The sequence below is a fragment of the Cherax quadricarinatus genome, chromosome 5 (assembly GCF_038502225.1).
Source record: "Cherax quadricarinatus isolate ZL_2023a chromosome 5, ASM3850222v1, whole genome shotgun sequence".
Lineage (NCBI taxonomy): Eukaryota > Metazoa > Arthropoda > Malacostraca > Decapoda > Parastacidae > Cherax > Cherax quadricarinatus.
The window spans coordinates 15,042,279-15,068,302 of NC_091296.1; the positions used below are offsets into that span (position 1 = coordinate 15,042,279).

The window sequence follows — 26,024 nt, forward strand, 5'->3', positions numbered from 1 at the left end:
CTTCTGGGTTTATTTTGTTATAGTTACCAGAAGTGATTTTCGCTAAGTTAAAACAATTGCATCCTTTTTCTCTTTAAGTGACTGGCGTATTTTCTTTTATAATTTTTAACTAGATATGTTAGTAGTAGTAGTAGTAGTAGTAGTAGTAGTAGTAGTAGTAGTAGTAGTAGTAGTAGTAGTAGTAGTAGTAGTAGTATTTATTACAATCAAAACTAAGTGCTAAACCCACATAGGTCATACAGCACTGCATTATATAACCAGATATAAACATAAACAGTACATTACCACTATAACTTGTTTAGTTACCATAATTTTGCGGCCCAGTCCCTGGACCCATTATGTGCCTCTGTAATCTTTTGACTACCGCCCACACCATGGGTATGGGGTGCATAATAAAGATATTAAACTAACTAGCTGCAGTTTAGTCAGCTGCAGAAGACTATAATTGTGGAACATACTAAAAACCGGCTGACTCATTACGGAGGGTTGGTTAATGGAGTTCAAAGCCTATCAATTACACTAGTTATAAAAGCTGCACGGTAAACTTTACATAACCAGTAAAGAATATTTTAATCCCTTAAATATGGATTAAAGTAAACTCAGCATCTATACACTGAGAGAAATACACCTCTTGGTGTATATTACCTGTTTCGGCTCAAAATGGAATCCAAGTTTCTACACTGGAAGGAAGACAGCAGCCACATCCACTCGATCATTCCCGGGAACTTGGCTTTTATTAAAGGACTGCTGTATGACCCTTTTGGGGGTTATTGTGCTGCAATGTCTATACCAGCCATCTTGAGCCCATGTTTCTTTAAAAATCGTCACCATGAATGCAAAAGCCATGGAAAATACTGCCTACGCTATTCCAATGCATCTATAGCTTCCCTTGGGTTTTATTTTTTATTTTTCTAAGATAAGATTTTGTTCGGATTTTTTAACACCACCCAGGATAACCCAAGAAAGTCAGTGCGTCATCAAAGGACTGTCTGTCTTATTTCCAGTGGGGTCCTCAATCTTGTCCCGCAGGATGCGACCCCACACCCAGGTAGAGTGACCCAAAAAAAGAAGAAACATTCACCATCAATCACTCCATCACTGTGTTGCCAGAGGTGTACCGATGCTATTGTTCAAAACCGCAAATATCCCCACCCCTCCTTCATAAGAATATAGTAGGTACCGATATTATTATTATTATTATTATTATTATTATTATTATAAAAAAGAAGCGCTAAACCACAAGGGTTTTACAGCGTTGGAGGGCAGATAAGGATGTGAGAGTATTGGGTAGCAAGAGGGAGAGGGATGATTGAGTATGGCGTACAGCGGGGCAGTGGATAGTGCAGGTGTAGAGGGTAGCAAGAGATTGATGTAGAAAGGACTGAGGGGAGTGCTAAAGGTATCATCATCAGAGCTTATGGAGTAAATCAGTTGCTGTCAAAAAGTCAATGAGAGAGTCCGGATTAAAGGAAGGTCCATCAGCAAGAAGGGAAGGTAAAGAAAGGGTAGCAGAGCGGAGATGACGTTGGAGGTAAATTCTGCGTGCTCGTTGATAGAGTGGGCAGTCCAACAGAATGTGGCTAACAGATTCTGGAACTTGACAATTCTCAGAGAGAGGAACAGGACGCCTCTCCATGAGATACCCGTGACTAAGACGAGTGTGGCCGATGGGAAGACGGGAGAGAGTAGTCTCCCGAGTGTGGCCGATGGGAAGACGGGAGAGAGTAGTCTCCCAACCTCGACATTGATGACAAGAAGACGGCCAGAAACCTATATAGGTACCGGTATATAATTATACATATGCTTACTGAGAGTTAGATCACTCGGCAGACGATGCAACATCCCTCCAATGAAAAGCAGGGGTGTCACTAGCACATTAAGAGACAATATAATAAGTGTCAGGGGCCCAAGACTGTTCAACTGCCTCCCAGCATACATAAGGGGGATTACCAATAGACCCCTGGCTGTCTTCAAGCAGGCACTGGACAAGCACCTAAAGTCGGTACTTGACCAGCCGGGCTGTGGTTCGTACGTTGGATTGCATGCAGCCAGCAGTAACAGCCTGGTTGATCAGGCTCTGATCCACCAGGAGACCTGATCACAGACTGGGACGTGGGGGCGTTGACCCCCGGAGCTCTCTCCAGGTAAACTCCAGGTAATTAGAGTATAGTACGTGGTAGTAGTGCATCAAGTGTGGGCTTGTAGCGTTTGTGTGCACCCGAATTATATTTGTAGTTGACTTAAAAAAGAAAATCCATTGGGCATTATTGTTATAATGCTGAATGACTCCGGGTTTAACGCTTAACTTGATTATACGTGTTCTTATTCCTATTATACTGAAGGAAAGTCTGGTGCCCCAACAGGTACTGGTTTGGTGGCAGGAGAGGATATCCTGCAGGTGTACGATGATGTTAGCCTTCGCCAAGCTTCATACATGGTAAACTCATGATTTATTTATATTCATGAATTTTTATTACTATATTCATAGGTAAAGCGCTGGACTTGTAGGGGTCATACAGAGCCAGGAGAAATGGGAGGCATTAAGGTTTCTGTGATGTAGCTGTATTATTACCCGGTATTATTAGTTAACAAGGGCTTCGTAATGTTACCTAATTGGTATTTGTTAAAAGCCATTAAGGCTGTAATTCACCTCGGCACCATCAGCGAACAACTCTTCAGTGTCCAAATTTGGGATTAAACTGTATATATACACAGATATACATCTTTCGATGTATATACCATTTGAGCTATATGGTTGGTTTATTAGGTTTAAAACCACTGGACTACACGAGGTCATCAAGGCTGCATGTCACCTGTTCGCCATCAGTCAAGATTACTTTAATTCCTCAACAGGGATTAAAGTAACCTCCATAGCATAAATACACTGATATACTTTTCGATGTATATACCCTTGTCCTATATGAAGAAATCGGAAATCACGCTTTATTAACTAATCGAGTAATATAGTTAAATTACAATTGCTGAAACATTTTAATAATTTAACTTATATATCTAATACCATAACACCGTAGATACTAGCTAAAAAAGCTAAAAGTATATACTGAACAGCACAGAGACGAAAGCGTACCTTTATTTTGTTCACAGAGAAGCGGTAAACCTGTATACTGTATATTAAGGATGTGCCAGAGTAACTGCAATATTGGACAATTTTGATGGTATCGGATCAGCCTAAAATAGTATCGGCACCAGTAAAAAAAAAAATTGGCATCGTCCGAGCCTTACCGTACATACAGTAAGGTATATATTTCAGCGTGTATATATACAGTTTACAGTTTTTATTTTAGGGATCAAAGTGTCCTTGACTGGTGGTAAACAGGCTACACGCAGCCTATTGTGTAGTCGATAATGGTTGGTAATGTTCGTCAGGAAACAGGACAAGTGTTTCCTGACGCAGGTCTTAATCATATGATGACCCGCCGTTGGAGCTTTTGGTCATCTGACCGAGGCCTTCCGCTGGCTTACCGGTCCACCCCCTCTAAAAATTATGGTCATAGTTATAACCATTTTTTGTAGTCGATAAGCTTTCTTAAACCACATTAACCAACCTAAAAGCACAGGCGTCTTACAACGCCTGGGGAATGAGAGGTAATTTGGCTTAATGCAGTCAAGTTTAAAGTAGCTCTATTTCCTGGAATCGAGAGCCCTTCGCCAGTATCAAGGGCATGAAGTGAGTGAGACCTTGAACCAGGTTAGTGCAGTGGACCCTGGGTGGTGGAGGACGCCAGGCTACGCTACGTACACATTGCTGATTTCTTAAATAATTATTCGCATTAGAACCCACACAGGTTTAGCGTCTTTTTTGTGAACATATTATTAGATATACCACATTAAATGAATACTTCTGGCATATTTGACTGCTTCCTGCAAGTCTGGAGTTTTCTTACACACTGACAGTATCAGAACCCTTAGGATATGAATTCCTGATTTTTTTTTTTATCAAGTATATATACACTGAGAGTTGTATAGTTCTCAGTGTATATACACAGTTTACATTAATCCTTTAATCCATATTTTTGGGAGTGAAATATTCTCGACTGGTGGTGTGCAGGTGATATGCAGCCTTAATGAGCTTCATGTAGTCGATAGATTTTATACTAATAAACCAACAGGTAGATCGAAATCTCTGTTCCTTCTGTTGAACATAATAATCCTCTTTAAAAATAGATTTTCCTGTTAATCGAACAAGGTACAGAATCAATAAAGTAAGAGTAAGCCTCTTTTATTTTTTCAATCATTTGACAACAATGATCATCAGTATTTATAAGATAAAATAACACTTACTAAGAAATACCTAGATAGCTTAAATCAGATAATACAATAGTTATAATTATAACCATATTTTTTTAAAAGAGGAGACCGGTAAGCCAGCTGAAGGTCTCGGTCAGATGACCAACAGCTCCAGCTGTGGGTCATCATATGACTAAGACCCGCGTCAGTAAACACTCGTCCTGTTTCCTGACAAACCTAATACCTACCTACCAATTACTTAGATGTTTAGTGTGTTTTATTATCAATTGTACTATTTGACTGACCATGTACAACACCTAGTGTCCGATATGTAGCAGATAACTAAATTTACACTTGTATTAACTGTATACAATTTACACGCGTAAATAATTTATACCATTAATTTATTCGTATCGCTATACTTACATACTTGATCAACTGAACTATTCTTGCCAGCATAAACTCATGGCATTACCTGGAGTTTACCTGGAGAGAGTTCCGGGGGTCAACGCCCCCGCGGCCCGGTCTGTGACCAGGCCTCCTGATCAACCAGGCTGTTGCTGCTGGCTGCACGCAAACCAACGTACGAGCCACAGCCCGGCTGGTCAGGAACCGACTTTAGGTGCTTGTCCAGTGCCAGCTTGAAGACTGCCAGGGGTCTGTTGGTAATCCCCCTTATGTATGCTGGGAGGCAGTTGAACAGTCTCGGGCCCCTAACACTTATTGTATGGTCTCTTAACGTGCTAGTGACACCCCTGCTTTTCATTGGGGGGATGGTGCATCGTCTGCCAAGTCTTTTGCTTTCGTAGTGAGTGATTTTCGTGTGCAAGTTTGGTACTAGTCCCTCTAGGATTTTCCAGGTGTATATAATCATGTATCTCTCCCGCCTGCGTTCCAGGGAATACAGGTTTAGGAACCCAAGCGCTCCCAGTAATTGAGGTGTTTTATCTCCGTTATGCGCGCCGTGAAGGTTCTCTGTACATTTTCTAGGTCAGCAATTTCACCTGCCTTGAAAGGTGCTGTTAGTGTGCAGCAATATTCCAGCCTAGATAGAACAAGTGACCTGAAGAGTGTCATCATGGGCTTGGCCTCCCTAGTTTTGAAGGTTCTCATTATCCATCCTGTCATTTTTCTAGCAGATGCGACTGATACAATGTTATGGTCCTTGAAGGTGAGATTCATTAGTACAGTAACCTGAACGAAATATTTTTTTCTTTTGATTACCAAATAGACTGAGCCCATTGAAACACTACAGAAATTACATCTATTTTCGTTAATTAATGTTCATTATTATTATTAGCCACTTAGTTTACTAACTAGTGTTTTGATAGGTAACTATTCCGGCTGTAGGTCCTGCATTGTCTAGGACACAACTGAGAGACCATTGTAAGGTTGAGGCTTGCAACAAACCGGTCTTGCCGATGAAGCTGCCAATGACAAATATATCACACTCCAAAAGTGGAAGTGCATACGTTTCCACACATGGAGTGTGGAATGCGACTGGTGGGTTATCATCCACACCACCTACCACAGAAATTTCAATATATACACCGAGAGGTATATGTCTCTCACTGTATATATGCGGAGTTTACTTCGATCTCTACTGTAGGGATTTAAGTATTCTTGACTATTAGTGAATAGGTTACATGTAGCCCTTAGTGACCCTTGTGTAATCGATAGGTTTTAAAACCAATTAATCACTCAATTAGAAATTTCACTGACTGAAACTTTGGTGAATTGTTTCTTAAGCGAGAGACTTGTGTATTTTTTTTTTTTTGTCAAATTATGTTTTGTAAGACGACTGCTCTTTCCTAGGACTTTGTGTGTGTGTGTGTGTGTACTCACCTATTTGTACTCACCTATTTGTGGTTGCAGGGGTCGAGTCTTAGCTCCTGGCCCCGCCTCTTCACCGGTTGCTACTGGGCCCTCTCTCTCCCCGCTCCATGAGCTTTATCAAACCTCGTCTTAAAACTGTGTATGGTTCCTGCCTCCACTACGTCATTTTCTAGGCTATTCCACTGCCTTACAACTCTATGACTGAAGAAATACTTCCTAATATCTCTCTGACTCATTTGTGTCTTCAACTTCCAATTGTGGCCTCTTGTTTCTGTGTCCCCTCCCTGGAACATCCTGTCTTTGTCCACCTTGTCTATTCCATGCAGTATTTTATATGTCGTTATCATGTCTCCCCTGACCCTCCTGTCCTCCAGTGTCGTCAGGCCGATTTCCTTTAATCTTTCTTCATAGGACATTCCCCTTAGCTCTGGAACTAACCTTGTCGCAAACCTTTGTACTTTCTCTAGTTTCTTGACGTGCTTTATCAAGTGCGGGTTCCAAACAGGTGCTGCATACTCCAGTATGGGCCTGACATACACGGTGTGCAGTGTCGAACGATTCCTTACTAAGGTATCGGAATGCTGTTCTCAGGTTTGCCAGGCGCCCATATGCTGCAGCAGTTATCTGGTTGATGTGTGTGTGTGTGTGTGTGTGTGTGTGTGTGTGTGTGTGTGTGTGTGTGTGTGTGTGTGTGTGTGTGTGTGTGTATACTCACCTAGTTGAGGTTGCAGGGGTCGAGTCCAAGCTCCTGGCCCCGCCTATTCACTGGTCGCTACTAGGTCACTCTCCCTGAGCCATGAACTTTATCGTACCTCTGCTTAAAGCTATGTATGGATCCTGACTCCACTACATCGCTTCCCAAACTATTCCACTTCCTGACTACTCTGTGTATGAAGAAATACTTCCTAACATCCCTTTGATTCATGTGTGTCTTCAACTTCCAACTGTGTCCCCTTGTTACTGTGTCCAGTCTCTGGAACATCCTGTCTTTGTCCACCTTGTCAATTCCTCTCAGTATTTTGTAAGTCGTTATCATGTTCCCCCTATCTCTCCTGTCCTCCAGTGTCGTCAGGTTGATTTCCGTTAACCTCTCCTCATAGGACATACCTCTTAGCTCCGGGACTAGTCTTGTTGCAAACCTTAGCACTTTCTCTAGTTTCTTTACATGCTTGGCTAGGTGTGGGTTCCAAACTGGTGCCGCATACTCCAATATGGGCCTAACGTACACGGTGTACAGGGTCCTGAACGATTCCTTATTAAGATGTCGGAATGCTGTTCTGAGGTTTGCCAGGCGCCCATATGCTGTAGCAGTTATTTGGTTGATGTGCGCTTCAGGAGATGTGCCTAGTGTCATACTCACCCCAAGATCTTTTTCCTTGAGTGATGTTTGTAGTCTCTGACCCCCTAGACTGTACTCCATCTGCGGTCTTCTTTGCCCTTCCCCAATCCTCATGATTTTGCACTTGGTGGGATTGAACTCCAGGAGCCAGTTGCTGGACCAGGTCTGCAGCCTGTCCAGATCCCTTTGTATTTCTGCCTGGTCTTCGATCGAATGAACTCTTCTCATCAACTTCACGTCATCTGCAAACAGTGACACCTCGGAGTTTATTCCTTCCGTCATGTCGTTCACAAATACCAGAAACAGCACTTGTTCTAGGACTGACCCCTGTGGGACCCCGCTAGTCACAGGTGCCCACTCTGACACCTCGCCTCGTACCATTACTCGCTGCTGTCTTCCTGACAAGTATTCCCTGATCCATTGCAGTGCCTTCCCTGTTATTCCTGCTTGGTCCTCCAGTTTTTGCACTAATCTCTTGTGTGGTACTGTGTCAAACGCCTTCTTGCAGTCTAAAAAAATGCAATCCACCCACCCCTCTCTCTCTTGTCTTACTGCTGTCACCATGTCATAGAACTCCAGTAGGTTTGTGACACAGGATTTCCCATCTCTGAAACCATGTTGTCTGCTGGTGATGAGATCATTCCTTTCTAGATGTTCCACCATTCTTCTCCTGACAATCTTTTCCATGATTTTGCATGCTATACATGTCAGTGACACTGGTCTGTAGTTTAGTGCTTCATGTCTGTCTCCTTTTTTAAAGATTGGTACCACATTTGCTGTCTTCCATGCCTCAGGCAATCTCCCTGTTTCGATAGATGTATTGAATATTGTTGTTAGGGGTACACATAGCGCCTCTGCTCCCTCTCTCAGGACCCATGGAGAGATGTTATCTGGCCCCATTGCCTTTGAGGTATCTAGCTCACTCAGAAGCCTCTTCACTTCTTCCTCGGTTGTGTGTACTGTGTGTGTGTGTGTGTATGTGTGTGTGTGTGTGTGTGTGTGTGTGTGTGTGTGTGTGTGTGTGTGTGTGTGCACGCGTGCGTGTGTGTTTCGGAGACTCCTTGTCTGTCCGACTACAATTGCAAGACTGCTGTTTGTGTACGTCCACCGAGTATGCTTACGTCCACCGAGTATGTTTACGTCCACCGAGTATGTGTACGTCCACCGAGTATGTGTACGTCCACCGAGTATGTGTACGTCCACCGAGTGTGTGTATGTCCACCGAGTGTGTGTACGTGCACTGTGGTGGTGATAATGACGGCCACTACCGTCATCACCACCACCACGGCCACTACCGTCATCACCACCACCACGGCCACTGCCGTCATCACCACCACCACGGCCACTACCGTCATCACCACCACCACGGCCATTACCGTCATCACCACCACCACGGCCACTACCGTCATCACCACCACCACGGCCACTACCGTCATCACCACCACCACGGCCACTACCGTCATCACCACCACCACGGCCACTGCCGTCATCACCACCACCACGGCCACTACCGTCATCATCACCACCACGGCCACTACCGTCATCACCACCACGACGGCCACAACCGTCATCATCACCACCACGGCCACTACCGTCATCACCACCACCACGGCCACTACCGTCATCACCACCACCACGGCCACTACCGTCATCACCACCACCACGGCCACTACCGTCATCACCACCACCACGGCCACTACCGTCATCACCACCACCACGGCCACTACCGTCATCACCACCACCACGGCCACTGCCGTCATCACCACCACCACGGCCACTACCGTCATCACCACCACCACGGCCACAACCGTCATCATCACCACCACGGCCACTACCGTCATCACCACCACCACGGCCACTACCGTCATCACCACCACCACGGCCACTGCCGTCATCACCACCACCACGGCCACTACCGTCATCACCACCACCACGGCCACAACCGTCATCATCACCACCACGGCCACTACCGTCATCACCACCACCACGGCCACTACCGTCATCACCACCACCACGGCCACTACTGTCATCACCACCACCACGGCCACTACCGTCATCATCACCACCACCACGGCCACTACCGTCATCATCACCACCACGGCCACTACCGTCATCACCACCACCACGGCCACTACCGTCATCACCACCACCACGGCCACTACCGTCATCACCACCACCACCACGGCCACTACCGTCATCACCACCACCACGGCCACTACCGTCATCACCACCACCACGGCCACTACCGTCATCACCACCACCACGGCCACTGCCGTCATCACCACCACCACGGCCACTACCGTCATCACCACCACCACGGCCACTGCCGTCATCACCACCACCACGGCCACTGCCGTCATCACCACCACCACGGCCACTACCGTCATCACCACCACCACGGCCACTACCGTCATCACCACCACCACGGCCACTGCCGTCATCACCACCACCACGGCCACTACCGTCATCACCACCACCACGGCCACTACCGTCATCACCACCACCACGGCCACTACCGTCATCACCACCACCACGGCCACTACCGTCATCACCACCACCACGGCCACAACCGTCATCATCACCACCACGGCCACTGCCGTCATCACCACCACCACGGCCACTACCGTCATCACCACCACCACGGCCACAACCGTCATCATCACCACCACGGCCACTGCCGTCATCACCACCACCACGGCCACTACTGTCATCACCACCACCACGGCCACTACCGTCATCATCACCACCACGGCCACTACCGTCATCACCACCACCACGGCCACTGCTAGCACCATTGTCACCACTTCTACCACCATAGCCAACACTACTAATATTACCACCACCATCACTACCACCACCTCTGCCTGAGTATGCATACATTTAATAGATTATGACACACAGCACTTACGACACTCTGTGATCACCTCCCCTCAAACGGGGCGAGAGATGATCAGGGGGAGATGAGGAAGCACTAGCAGGATGGGGATTAAGAGCAGCAATAAATATTTTCACATTTAACCCTTAAACTGTCCAAGCAGATCTACGTTCACATGCGTAGTGCTCCAAAAGTAGATCTACGTTTTTTTTACATATTTTCAAATATAACAAAAAAAAAGTAGATCAGTTTTTTTACACGTTTTCAAATGTAAAAAAAAAAAAGATCTATTTTTTTTACATACTTTCAAATGTTGAAAAAACGTAGATCTACGTTTGGACAGTTTAAGGGTTAAAATAACTTTCTTATAGTAATGGCATATAAAACCGATAGGTACATGAATAAGACACGTACATCACTTGAGAATCTTTATTGTGAAGATGTTTCGCCAACCAGTGGTTTTACCAGTCCAATAGAGATTAAATTACTGAAAACAGTTAATGAAATGAAGAGAGTGATGCGATCATTCCCACAGAACGAGATATGAGTTGTTCAGTACCTTACCTTTGAAGAGTTTCACTACTCTCGGCGCCCGGCCATGGGCCAGACTCGTCTGGTGCTTGCCTGATCAACCAGGCAGTTGCTGCTGGAGGCCCGCTGCCCCACATATCCGTCACAGCCTGGCCGATCTGGCACCTGGTGAAGATACTTGTCCAGTTTCCTCTTGAAGGCTTCTACACTTGTTCCAGCTGTGTTTCCGACATCTTCTGGTAAGATGTTGAGTAGTCTGGGGTCCCTGGATAGCTTGACTCACGGACTGGTGAAACATCACAATAAAGATACTCAAGTGTTGCACATGAGTCTCATTCGTCTAACTTTCTTCCGTTGAAATGAAATTCAGCTGATCAGTGCTAAAATACTACCTTAAAATTTGCCCAAAGGACCCTGAAGGAACCTCGGTGATTATATTCAACCTGACTAAGACAAGGTGGTCTTAGTTGTGCGCAATTAAAATATGCGCCTCAATTAGAGACGCACCACAGTGCACATAGAGGATTATACTCAAATAACCCGCACATAGGAGAGAAGCTTACGACAAAGTTTCGGTCCAAGTCGGACCGAAACGTAGTCGTAAGCTTCTCTCTATGTGCAGGTTATTTGTATATTGTTTCGGGCACGGTGTTGTGCCTTTTTCTACTTTACAGACAGGATTATTGTATTGTATTCATGAGAAGTACTAAGCCAGGAGGGGTCACACAGTACTGGGAAATGGAAAACAATCAGGTTTAATCCAAGGAAAGAAAGGGTAACTCCAGTTTCTTGTATTAAAAGCCTTTCACCTGCATCTAAGCGCTCCCTGAGAAGTGCACCTACAAGCAGGTGGTCGTGGGTTGTGTTTACTCTTACTCCTACTACAGAAAACCAAACACCGACGTTCTATCAATACCTGTATAACTAGTTGTTTGTAGAACCACTGGGAATGCCACTTCACAAGGACAAAGCAATTAATGTGGCCGAATGAACTAGTCTTCACGCCGGCATTCATTACTATGGGACAGGCTATCTTGAGAGATGGTAATTTTCAATAATAGAAACTCCAGTTTTGCTGGAACGAAACCGTTGAAGTTGCCGTGGCTTTTGAACCTTTAATGGAATACTTGACGATATCCTCATTGCCCTACTGAAGTCTCTAAGATCAGACTGACAGATTTTAACATTATATATGTACCTACAGTCTGTAAGCCGTCCTGTGTGATGGAATATGACAGGAGAAAATAGTTAGCTATTATGTTTCAACTATGTAACTGTCATATAGGATAGGGAAGCAACATATCCAATATTGCTAAAAAAAAAAATTAGCCGGGACCCTGAGAACAGGGCAACTCCACCCCTTGTTCTGTCCGTGCAGACGGGCTTATCCACTCATGAATGTTCTGGACCGCAGAGGCAGGTAACGCAAATTGCGACAGGGCGAACAAAACACTGGAAATCTATAAGTAAACTGAATTGGCACTTCCCTTCCATTCTTTGAATCAAATCTGATCACCTCCATTTCTTCAGGTATTGTATGACCCAAATGGATTAAGTGATTCCCTGTAAATATATACTGTGATTTCTCGCCGTCCCCCACCCCACCCTCTCCCAACCAGCAAAACAGCCCTGGAGACCACTCCTTACCCAGCCGCGTTAGCAGCGATCTCCTGCACTGAATAATCATGAAGAGTTGCAGCACTCAAGTGTTCAGGTGTGGCGAGAGAAGGGCCGCCTGCCTGCTAGCTTACAGTGTGTCAATAATGTCTGGCGAGATCTGCCAGAGCTCCAGTCTCTGGTAGAAACACTTTACAGCATGTACGTATATACCTCGAGAGTTGCATGTCTGTGTATATGCGACAAGTTTACTTTAATTTCTTTTTAAATGATAAAATTAGTCTTGACTGGTATGTACAGGTGATATGCAGCTTTAAGAACCTCGTGTAGTCGATATGCTTTGAACCTCATAAAACAACTAACTTTACAGCGTTGAACGTGTAAACACGCTCTATATAATACACATAACCGTACACACACGAATTCATCTTGGCTCATACTTCCACAGTCCTTATGAAAACAAAACTGTGGCGTGTTCATCAATAATTCAAACGGCATTTCATCTTTATTATGTATCTGCAAAGGGACTTTTAAATGGTTGCCTGATTTTTTTTTTCGTTCTTTCACCAAACTTGTGTTGATAACTGTACAACACCTCGACCGACAGGCTTCAAATTTTCAAAGCTGATTTACTATACCGTGGGAAAGGTTCATGCAATTGCTAACACGTGCAGGTGCTCATGATCAAAGTTAAATAGACCATTCCTAAAACTATTTTCCAGTTCGATAACCTAAGAAAGTCTTATCTGACCAACTTCAGTTATAGAAGTGTATCCCAATTAAAAGGGGACTGTAACTTTTATTGGAGTGTTATGCAACGCTGTGTGACCCTTGTTGGTTTAGCACTTAGTTATGATTATAATAATAATTGGATTGTTATATAATATGCTGCCAGTTTTATGTTGAAAAGTGTGATGAATTTTTTCGCGTTAATTCCCGTTAAATAATACTTGAGAATACTTCTTTGAACGGCTTCAGCATATAATGGTTGATGCATCTTACAAACAAGATACTACTCTAAGGTTTTTTTTATGAAGCTGCAAATTGGTCCATATACTAAAATAATTAAAACAATTGGAATCGATACAATCTTTGCAATAACTGAAGAAAGCCTCATCTGATCGGCTTCAAATTATATAAGGAGTGTGAGCGCGCCCCCGGCAAGACAGTGATGGAGTGTACAGTATTATGCTCCATACGAACACTTGTTGGGACTTACTAGTGACTGGCAGCATGCCAGACACTCAGTGTAGGATTCCTGAAGGATGTTTCCGGGGGTCAGCGCCCCCCTCCCCAACCCGGCCACACACCAGGCCGGGGAAAGGAAAAAAAGGGTGGACGTGTGAATTGCTCACTACTCTATAATTTGTTCATGATTGTAGCCATGTATAAACGTAAGTAAATTTACTTACATGATTCATTACCTTTGTGCAAGAAAGGTATAAAATACCGACAATATGAAAGTTAAGACACATGTGCAACATCTGGATATCTTTATTGCAGACGTTTCGCCATCCAGTGGCTTTATCAATACAGATTCTAGGACATAATTAGAAGACAGTAGAACTATATACAAAAGATGAGGTAATCAGTCCCTCAGCCTTGATAAAGCCACTGGATGGCGAAACGTCTACAATAAAGATATCCAGATGTTGCACATGTGTCTTAACTTTCATTACCTTTGTAACTTGTGAGCCATCACAAGTTACAAGTCTGATAGCTATCAGCTATCAAAACTTTGAAGCTCAGTCCCTGGACCCATTATGTACCTCTGTAATCTGTAAATACCTTTGTAACTTGTCATGATTGTGACCAGATCTACCTGGAGTTCATTACCTTTGTAATTTGTTCTGCTATTAAAACTTTGTGGCCCAGTCCCAGGACCCATTATGTACCTCTGTAATCTTTTGACTACCGCCCACAGGATGGGTATGGGGTTTCTGGAGTTTATCTGGAGAGAGTTCCGGGGGTCAACGCCCCCGCGGCCCGGTCTGTGACCAGGCCTCCTTAGGTCAGTGTCCCAGGCTGCGACCCACACCAGTCGACTAACACCCAGGTACCCATTTTACTGATGGGGAACATAGACAACAGGTGGAAAGAAACACGTCCAATGCATAATAAACATAAATTAAACTAGTAAATTAACTAGTAGCTAACTATACCACCATCCTTTCCACCATCCCCTCTACCTCCACCATCACCACCTCCTCCTCCTCCACCACCACCACCTCCACCACCACAACCACCACCTCCTCCTCCTCCTCTTCCTCCTCCTCCTCCCTTGTGCCCCCACCAGCAGCTGAGAACAGATCAGCATATGCAAGCAGAGGCAACGTTGCACCAGCCTCCGTAACATAACCTCAAAATAGACATGTCACAACTCGTGATGGAGCCACAGATGATAAATACAGACCTGGCACTTACAATCAGTACAATACAATTTTTATTTCTTTACGGAGGTTACAATGTGTGATTTACATTTTGTAAAATGTTTTTAAGTACTATAAAGAAAGCCACTAACATGCCAGAGAAGTTGCAGAACATACTAAAAGTCATGAAATATACGTAGTCCTAGGACATACCAAAAGTCCTGGAATATACTAAGTCCTGGGGGCATACAAAGAGACCTGGAACAAAGAAATAGCATATGATAAACTTCGTCCTGGAACAATAAGAACTTTTTAAACTGTTTATTCTGATACAACAAAGGTACATAATATACTGAGTCTAAATCCAGTTAATTTATTTCATTGTCTTCTGTTATATGTTGACTACCTACTGAAGGCTCCAGGGGTCCCCCTACCCGGAACCCCGATGATGGACCCTGCCCCCTGGCTGCTGGTCTGATCAATCGGGCCTCTGATGCTAGCAGCACGCAACCCAACATAAGTACCACAGCCTGGCTGATCAGGAGCTGACTTGGCAAGTTTATCAAGCTCGCTCTCTAAAGACAGCTACGGCATTGTTGGTAATTTCCCTTTGTGCATGAAAGTAGGATATTGAAAAGTTTTGAGCTCGCTTACAGGTATTACGATACCTCTTCGTGTATTCGCTGCACCTCTATTTTAGAGGGGGTATTACGCACCTTCTGCTGGACCAACAACATTACTAACAAAAACATTCATAGAGCTAACAGGAATACTACTTTTCTCAGCATCAAAGGATGATGGCCGAAAACTTGATTAAATTATAGTATTTGTTGACACGACAATCAGTAATTCATTATGATTCAAACCCATTTTGCAGCAAGAGTGAGAAGCAAGCAAATTTATCGTGGCAAACTATTTCCTGAGAGTGCGTGTTGAAGCACTGCCAACATTCACTATCAGGAAAGTTCTGATGCTGATACGAAAACTGTGTTAATTTTAAATGTTTTGGTTCTAGAAACTTCAGTAACATACCTTATATAATAATTTTATTGTTGCAGTGTGGATTAATAAGCCTGTGGAAGTATCCTTTGAAAAGTTCCAGGTAGTTCCTGGCTGCCTTCAAGAGGGTGCCGGATCAGCCGGGCTGTGGTTCGTATGTTGGACTATGGGCGGCCAGAAGTAACAGCCTGGTTGATCAGGCCCTGATTCACCGGGAGGCCTGGTCGTGGACCGGGCTGCGGGGGGCGTTGATCCCCGGAATACCCTCCAGGTAGACTCCAGGTAGCAGGCAGGTAGCAGCAGGTCATCATATGACTAGGACCGCACCAACAATTTTGAAATTTCTTCTGATAAACAAAATAACACATATCATCCTGACCTCGCCTTGCAAGTTATATCGACCAGCATTACTGCTATTTGTTTGGCCAGTTGAGCCTTATTATACAAACTCTTCAAACTGTGTATTCAGTATTCCCTCCACGGTTTCCTCATCCAACTTATTCTACTCTGAGACTAAATACAAGTTCCTCCTCCTGGTGTCCTGTGGCCCCAGATTATTCAGCTTCTTACCAGAAGATATAACATTGTTGGGACAAGTGTACAAATCTTCAAGAGGAAACTGGACAAGTATCTTCAGAAGGTGCCAGATCTTAGACCAGGCTATGATGGATATGTGGGGCAGAGGGCCACCAGCAGCAACAGCCTAATTGATCAGGCTAGCACCAGACGAGCCTAGCCCATGACTGGGCTCCGGGAGTACAAAGACTCTAGAAACTCATCAAAGGTTAAGGTAGCTTCCGTATGTCCCGCTCTGTGGTTCTCGCAAATCTGCATACTCAAATCCTCTCTGTATATTATACATCATAATCATGCCTTCTCTCAGCTATGGAATTATTCTAGTTATAAACCTTTGGACCTTCTCGAGTTTCTACATATGTTTGATGGAGTGCCGTATGCGATGCTGTGCTTCAATATTTTTCTACGGTTTACTAATTTCGCACATTCCGCTGAAGTTATCTCCAGAGATAACTTCGATGTGATATTAAACCCCAGATGATCTACTTTCACTGACAACTGCAGCTTATCACCAACAACGATGTGTTCCGTCTCCGGTGTACTGTCGCCTTCCTCAATCCACATGACCTTCACTTGTTTCAAGTGAACTCCAGCAGCCACTCACCGAACAATTCTTAAGGCCTGTCTAAATTCTATGTCCGCTCTTCTCACTCTCTCTCCCATTTTCATTACTTTGTACTTATCAGGGATAAATTTAAGTACCATTGTTTGTAGTCTATTCAGATCTCCCTGGAGTCTCTCCCTGTCCTCTCTTGTTGACCGCCAGGCTATTTGGGTTAGCGGCCCGCAAGCCCACACAACCATCATAACCCAGATGATCAGGAATTACCTGGAGATAATAATCCAGTGTCCAGTAAAGATAACAATTCCAGCAATATTTCTGAATTCTGCTGGTAACACGTTGAGGGATCTTGGGCCACGGATGTTAACATAGTGTTCTCTGTGCTAATTCACTCCTGCTTTTCAATAAGTGTATTCTGCATTCTTCTTTATCATTCATTGCAGTCAATAGTTATGGCAGTATGCAGAATGGAAACCAGGTATCCCTCTCTTCTTCGTTTCAAAGAAACCAATCCAAGTACTTTGAAACGCCAGGTTGTAAACATTTTTCAATAACATGCGGGTAGTATAGGACCTCTGTTCATTTCCCAGTTCTGCTACATATTGCGTTAAAAAAAACTCAGTGAACACAGAAAGCTATTTTAGTCGTCGGAATACCACTGATTTGAAAAGTATCATCACTGATTGTTTATATAATCCACTCTGTCATTCTCCTGGTCTTTACTCCATTTTCCTTATTGTGTTCTCTAAATGACAGATATGACAATCATTTCTAAGTCTTATACTTGTTCCATAACTTCTATGATACGGTTTGCTGTGTTCTGTATACTGCGCCTGCTTTAATTCTCCATTCTTCCCATATATAAGCAGATAAAATATGACACCACTGAATGTTAAGTTATTTTCATTTGCCGATTATGAAACTTTTTTTTTTATATTTGTTCAAAATTTCTGTATCTTGTACCGAGGCAACTTTCCTTCTTATTTTGGTATCATTTATAAAGTATGATATGAAAGTGTGACTAGTGCTTTCCTCTATGACGATGAGAAAACGTGATACATATGATGCAGTTTCCTCTCGTGAAGTTGTCTACGTATATCAAGAACAGTGGGGTCCCTCAGACACTGATGCTTGAGGGACCCCACTCGTCACCCATGTCCACTCTGACACATCCTTCTTTGATAAGACCCATGTGTACATTTGAGTATATTGCAATCCATATGTTGCATATGTGTTTTACTAAAACTGTCGGTATTGTATATAATTAATATTGCTTCCTTACCATTACGTAGCATCTGCCTGTGACCACTTGAGTACCTTCTCTGCTACCCCTGCCTCCTGTGCCAGCTTGTACAGATGCCTGTTGTGTGGTGCTGTATTAAAGACTTCCATGAAACCGAGGCAGATACAGCCTACCCATCCTGCTTGTGTATGAATGAAGAAGTAGGGGTGAATTAAGGGTGAATGGAACAGATGGACAAGTGTTAGTATTGGGGTTGGAGAGAGAGAGAGAGAGATCGTGGTCTGGGTCTGCCAGCCATCATGACACCTGATAACTGATAACTCCCTCTCTTCCTCCCTTCCCAACCACACACACACACACACATACATGAGGGTGCCACGTAGCTCACGGGTGAGAGCATTCGACTCAAAATCACAAAGCACGAGTTCGATTACCTGGCAAGGAGAAACATAGAGACAAGTTCCTTACACATACTCTCCCTGCTGCCCCTGCCCACCTAGCAGTAAAAAAACACACCTGTGTGTTAGCTGACTGCTGTGGGTCGAATCCTGGGAAAAATGTTAATAGACAGTTATAGACTGTGTCAGAAAACACTCCAGTCCTGTGTGTAAGAAACTCCAGTACCTGCTGAAAGTATTCAAGTGTCGGGTAAAAGGTATAAAGGTATCCGCATAACTGATAATATTAATTACAAAATACAACTTTTTTCCGTACTCTTCGTAGTGTATACGTCATGTTTTGTTTTTTTTTTGCCTGAGGGGTGAAAAAAGCAAATTTTGACACTTATTTTGCTGATATTTTTTATGAACTGATATACTAGCTAGAATTATCATGGTATGCCATGGAAACGGAGAAACGCACTTGGAAACATGAATGAAGCTAGAAACAGGGGTGGGAGGGCGTACCTCTATATTTCGCCCTCTAACCGAGGGCCTTTTCAGCAGATACTGAAAAAGGGCCTCGGACGCAGAAATACCGAATCTATTCCTTGCTTATGTCTCCAAGTGGGTTTCTGTTTTAAAAACTAGTGTTCGCTACACTACCAATACTACGCTGCATGTATGTACCTGGAGTCTACCCGGAGGGCATTCCGGGGATCAACGCCCCCGCGGTCCGGTCCACGACCAGGCCTCCCGGTATATCAGGGTCTGATCAACGAGGCTGTTACTGCTGGCTGCACGCAATCCAACGTACGAACCACAGCCCGGCTGATCCGGCACTGTCTTTAGGTATCTGTCCAGCTCCCTTTTGGTACCCCATGATCCTTGGCTCTTATTGGCCCCCATAATTAATTTTTACTATGTCATATTCATTTTGTGTGAAAAACAAATCAAGTCTCGTAATTCTACCAACTTTCAACACAAATCAAGTCTCGCTGGCTCATCCTCTCCTCTCACTCTTCGTTTCCTACACGTTGACTCAGCCAGTTCTCACGTGTCCATAAATTTCGCTCTCCATATTTCTGGTCCTCCATGGGGATCCCAGTCTTCCCAATCTTCTTGTGGTTAATGTCTCTCAGTACTATGAGTTGAGATTTATTTTTTTTTGCCCTCCCAGCCAGTGGCGTTGCCAGGTTCTAAAGTTGGGGGGAGTGAGCACATAAAATGGCGCCATGACACGTACAAAATAATTTTAAATTCATTACACATTTTTATTTTGTTTTAAAAATCAAAACAAAAGGAAGATACCGCTTTAAATTAAGTACATAACTGTTATTTTGTATTTAAAATAAAAGCACAATAAAAAAGTTTTACAGTAAGCTCATCAACCTCAAAACATAATAAAAACATCTGTGTTTTCTACTTTAATCTTAAACGTAAAATGAAATAACGAAGCAATGTGAAAAATATACGAAGCAACTACAAGTCTCTTTCGTCTAGGCTTCCTTCTAGCAAAATTATCTATTTCTTTATTATAATAACCTCAGTAGCCAACTCTTTCGATGGAGAACAAAGGTAAGCCAGACAATGTATCCTCGCCCACTGTAGAACCAAGGTAGCACTGTGTTTGAGCCCATTAAATGATCGTTCTGCAACTGCGCTAGTTATTGGTAAGGTCAGAAAAATGTGGTACAATGTGGACAAGTTAGGATAAATAGAATACATATCATTAGAGATCATGAATTTAAGTACATGGTTGATGGTCAGTTTCTCGACACTTGAATTTGCCACACTGCTAGTGCTCATTATCTCTGTATACGTCTCTGAATGAAAGAAACTCTTGTACGATTTCAGCTTGACTGTCGATGACGTTTGAGTACCTGTCTGCTAAAAATTCTTATTTGTTCACAGTATCTGCATTATCAAAATGCTTTGGATCTAAAGCACTAAATTTGGAAGCCACATTTTTAAAATACTCAAATCTTTTACCTGTGATATTTGTAACAGAATCTAACGACATTAAGTAGGATTCAACTTTGAATTTCTTTCCAGCATCAAATATTCCTTCACCATGTACAATTCCATCATGGAATCTTCTTTTATGTGTTCTGTGCTGCTTGTATTCCGTATTGTATTCAGTAATAGTGTCATTATGTATGAAACTTAAATATTTCTGGGGTTGTGACTTGTGACATGAGAAAGATGAAACTCCACTGGATCGTCCAGCGCCAAAGAGGAGGTTGTGACGTCCCAACCTCCTCTCTGATGCCAGCAGCAATCAACGCATCACAGGAGATTGAGAAGACAGTTCAAAACACTGGGAGGTTGGTCGAATAAAGTAACGGGTCCAGAAAGTTCTTCCAAGGTCATACGATAAAAAAAAATAAAAAATGAGATTGACTTTCATCGCACAACTGAACTAAAGAGTTAAAAAGCTGTTAAAAAGAAGCCACTTTTGAAAAATGTGCTCATGGGGAGCGGTCGCTTCCCCTGCTCTCTCCCTAGTTACGCCACTGCAGTCCCAGCCACTGTTATTTGGTGGAGGATTATATATATATAACCTGCCACTATTATTTCCATCTCTCCAATATCTGTTATATAGTCCCTGAACTCTACTGTTTCCAAGTTTCCTAGTTCCTCAAATCTCCAGTGATTACTGACCATCAATGCTCCCCCTCCTTCGGTTGCCCCTTACATCTTGCTATTTGGTCGCTCTCCGGGAAGACAGCATTTATCATCCCTGAGAGTTTTGTCTCCGTTATAACTACTATATCAGGATTTCCTTCCCCAAGTCTTTCCTTTCTCTTATGGCTTCACACTTGTTGGTTATCCCATCTACACTTGAGTACCATTCTAATTCTTCTATCTCTTTACTCTTTTCAGAGCATACTGTTTACCTCATTTTTTACAGTACTGAGCAAGGAGTCTGTGTGGAGGGCTGGAGTATTTCCTGTAATTCTTCTCCCTGTTTTTTCCACCCCCTCTACAATAGGTGTCTGTCCTGTTCCCTGTTTTACTACTCTGTTGCCTCCTCCTCCTCCTCCTCCTCCTCCTTGCCCATTTCTCCCCCTCTACCCTTCATTCCTCTTCTATCCGATCTTGCTTGATGTATGCTGTGTCTAAGTTTCGAGATTACCTCAGATCTGAGTTCCCTGTCACTACTAAATTTCTTGTTCGTGACTTCGTAAACATTCCCAATGGCCTTGTCATTCTCTCGGCATATGCTTCTATCCGTAATAAAGCAGATTTCAATTTCAATCTCTCTCTCTCTCTCTCTCTCTCTCTCTCTCTCTCTCTCTCTCTCTCTCTCTCTCTCTCGTGTGTGTGTGTGTGTGTGTACTCGCCTAGTTGTGGTTGCGGGGGTCGATTCACAGCTCCTGGCCCCGCCTCTTCAACTGGCCGCTACCCGGTCACTCTTCCCGCTCCATGAACTTTATCATACCTCTTCTTAAAGCTATGTATGGAACCTGCCTCCACTACATCACTACTCAGGCTACTCCACTTCCTGACAACTCTGTAACTGAAGAAATACTTCCTAACATCCCTGTGGTTCATCTGAGTCTTCAGTTTCCAACTGTGACCCCTTGTTGCTGTGTCCCATCTCTGGAACTTCCTGCCTCTGTCCACCTTGTCTATACCTCTCAGTATTTTATATGTCGTTATCATATCCCCCCTAACTCTCATGTCTTCCAGTGTCGTCAGGTCGATATCCCTTAACGTTTCCTCATAGAACATACCCCTTAGCTCCGGGACTAGTCTTGTTGGAAACCTCTGCACTTTCTCTAGTTTCCTTACATGCTTGGCTAGGTGAGGGTTCCAAACTGGCGCTGCATATTCCAATATGGGCCTAACGTATGCAGTGTACAGGGTTCTGAATGACTCCTTATTTAGATGTCGGAATACTGTTCTTAAGTTTGCCAGGCGCCTGTATGCTGCAGCAGTTATTTGGTTGATGTGCACCTCAGGAGATGTTCCCGGTGTTATACTCACACCAAGACCCTTTTCCTTGAGTGAGGTTTGTAGGCTCTGGCCCCCTAGACTGTACTCCGACTGTGGTGTTCTTTTCCCTTCCCCAATCTTCATGGCTTTGCACTTGGTGGGGTTGAACTCCAGGAGCCAGTTTTTGGACCAGGCCGACAGTCTGTCCAGATCCCTTTGTAGTTCTGCCTGGTCCTCGTCCGATTGAATTCTTCTCGTCAACTTCACATCATCTGCAAACAGGGATACTTCGGAGTCTATTCCTTCCGTCATGTCGTTCACAAATACCAGAGACAGCACCGGTCCTAGGACTGACCCCTGTGGCACCCCGCTCGTTACCGGCGCGCGCGCGAGCACGTGTGTACTCACCTATTTGTGGTTGCAGGGGTCGAGTCCTAGCTCCTGGCCCCGCCTCTTCACCGGTTGCTACTAGGCCCTCTCTCTCCCCGCTCCATGAGCTTTATCAAACCTCGTCTTAAAACTGTGTATGGTTCCTGCCTCCACTACGTCATTTTCTAGGCTATTCCACTGCCTTACAACTCTATGACTGAAGAAATACTTCCTACTATCTCTCTGACTCATTTGTGTCTTCAACTTCCAATTGTGGCCTCTTGTTTCTGTGTCCCCTCCCTGGAACATCCTGTCTTTGTCCACCTTGTCTATTCCACGCAGTATTTTATATGTCGTTATCATGTCTCCCCTGACCCTCCTGTCCTCCAGTGTCGTCAGGCCGATTTCCCTTAATCTTTCTTCATAGGACATTCCCCTTAGCTCTGGAACTAACCTTGTCGCAAACCTTTGTACTTTCTCTAGTTTCTTGACGTGCTTTATCAAGTGCGGGTTCCAAACAGGTGCTGCATACTCCAGTATGGGCCTGACATACACGGTGTACAGTGTCTTGAATGATTCCTTACTAAGGTATCGGAATGCTGTTCTCAGGTTTGCCAGGCGCCCATATGCTGCAGCAGTTATCTGATTGATGTGTGCTTCCGGAGACATGCTCGGTGTTATACTCACCCCAAGATCTTTCTCCTTGAGTGAGGTTTGCAGTCTTTGGCCACCTAGCCTATACTCTGTCTGTGGTCTTCTGTGCCCTTCCCCTATCTTCATGACTTTGCATTTGGCAGGATTAAATTCGAGAAGCCATTTGCTGGACCAGGTGTCCAGTCTGTCCAGGTCTCTTTGAACTCCTTTGAAGTCCTTTGAAGTGTGTGTGTGTGTGTGTGTGTGTGTGTGTGTGTGTGTGTGTGTGTGTGTGTGTGTGTGTGTGTGTGTGTGTGTGTGTGTGTGTGTGTGTGTGTGTGTGTGTGTAAATTAAGAGTGCCTCTAGTGTTTACAAAGTAAGTGATAGCTTTGTTCCTCTTGTTTGTGTTTGAACAGCAATATTTACACTGATCTGGAGACAGTATATGAGCATATCTTGCAAGAACCAAGCAAATTTTCACTATTTAGTGATTAAAACATAATGTTATAATAATAATAATAATAATAATAATAATAATAATAATAATAATAATAATAATAATAAATATTATCAGTAACTGCCCATTTAAACAAATTATATATCTGACATTAGCACACCTTCAGACATCGAGAAAGAAAGATACAACAAATAAAAAGAAAACGGAAATACATGGTTCGAAGACCAATAAGAAAGCAGGTGGCAGCTTGTGGACCAATAAGAGAACAGGTGGCAGCTTGTGGACCAATAAGAGAGCAGGTGGCAGCTTGTAGACCAATAAGAGAACAGGTGGCAGCTTGTGGACCAATAAGAGAACAGGTGGCAGCTTGTGGACCAATAAGAGAGCAGGTGGCAGCTTGTGGACCAATAAGAGAACAGGTGGCAGCTTGTGGACCAATAAGAGAGCAGGTGGCAGCTTGTGGACCAATAAGAGAGCAGGTGGCAGCTTGTAGACCAATAAGAGAGCAGGTGGCAGCTTGTGGGCCAATAAGAGAGCAGGTGGCAGCTTGTGGACCAATAAGAGAGCAGGTGGCAGCTTGTGGACCAATAAGAGAGCAGGTGGCAGCTTGTGGACCAATAAGAGAGCAGGTGGCAGCTTGTGGACCAATAAGAGAGCAGGTGGCAGCTTGTAGACCAATAAGAGAGCAGGTGGCAGCTTGTGGGCCAATAAGAGAGCAGGTGGCAGCTTGTGGACCAATAAGAGAGGTGGCATCTTGTGGACCAATAAGAGAGCAGGTGGCAGCTTGTGGACCAATAAGAGAGCAGGTGGCAGCTTGTGGACCAATAAGAGAGCAGGTGGCAGCTTGTGGACCAATAAGAGAGCAGGTGGCAGCTTGTGGACCAATAAAAGAGCAGGTGGCAGCTTGTGGACCAATAAGAGAGCAGGTGGCAGCTTGTGGAACAATAAGAGAGCAGGTGGCAGCTTGTGGACCAATAAGAGAGCAGGTGGCAGCTTGTGGACCAATAAGAGAGTAGGTGGCAGCTTGTGGACCAATAAGAGAGCAGGTGGCAGCTTGTGGATCAATAAGAGAGCAGGTGGCAGCTTGTGGACCAATAAGAGAGTAGGTGGCAGCTTGTGGACCAATAAGAGAGCAGGTGACAGCTTGTTGAACAATAAAACAGCAGGTGACAGTTTGTGGAACAATAAAACAGCAGGTGACAGCTTGTGGAACAATAAAACAGCAGGTGACAGCTTGTGGAACAATAAAACAGCAGGTGACAGCTTGTGGACCAATAAAACAGCAGGTGACAGCTTGTGGAACAATAAAACAGCAGGTGACAGCTTGTGGAACAATAAAACAGCAGGTGACAGCTTGTGGAACAATAAAACAGCAGGTGGCAGCTTGTGGAACAATAAAACAGCAGGTGACAGCTTGTGGAACGATAAAACAGCAGGTGACAGCTTGTGGAACAATAAAACAGCAGATGCCAGCTTGTGGAACAATAAAACAGCAGGTGACAGCTTGTGGAACAATAAAACAGCAGGTGACAGCTTGTGGAACAATAAAACAGCAGGTGACAGCTTGTGGAACAATAAAACAGCAGGTGGCAGCTTGTGGACCAATAAGATAGCAGGTGGCAGCTTGTGGACCAATAAGAGAGCAGGTGACAGCTTGTGGAACAATAAAACAGCAGGTGACAGCTTGTGGAACAATAAAACAGCAGGTGACAGCTTGTGGAACAATAAAACAGCAGGTGACAGCTTGTGGAATAAAACAGCAGGTGACAGCTTGTGGAACAATAAAACAGCAGGTGGCAGCTTGTGGAACAATAAAACAGCAGATGACAGCTTGTGGAACAATAAAACAGCAGGTGACAGCTTGTGGAACAATAAAACAGCAGGTGACAGCTTGTGGAACAATAAAACAGCAGGTGACAGCTTGTGGAACAATAAAACAGCAGGTGACAGCTTGTGGAACAATAAAACAGCAGGTGACAGCTTGTGGAACAATAAAACAGCAGGTGGCAGCTTGTGGAACAATAAAACAGCAGGTGGCAGCTTGTGGAAC

General features: G+C 44.1%; 1 protein-coding gene across 6 annotated transcripts in view; it reads right to left on the bottom strand.

Annotated features, from left to right (window-relative positions):
- LOC128684888 (KN motif and ankyrin repeat domain-containing protein 1) overlaps window positions 1-26,024 on the bottom strand; it is a 207,432-nt gene that overhangs the window by 70,033 nt on the left and 111,375 nt on the right. The window lies entirely within an intron of this gene.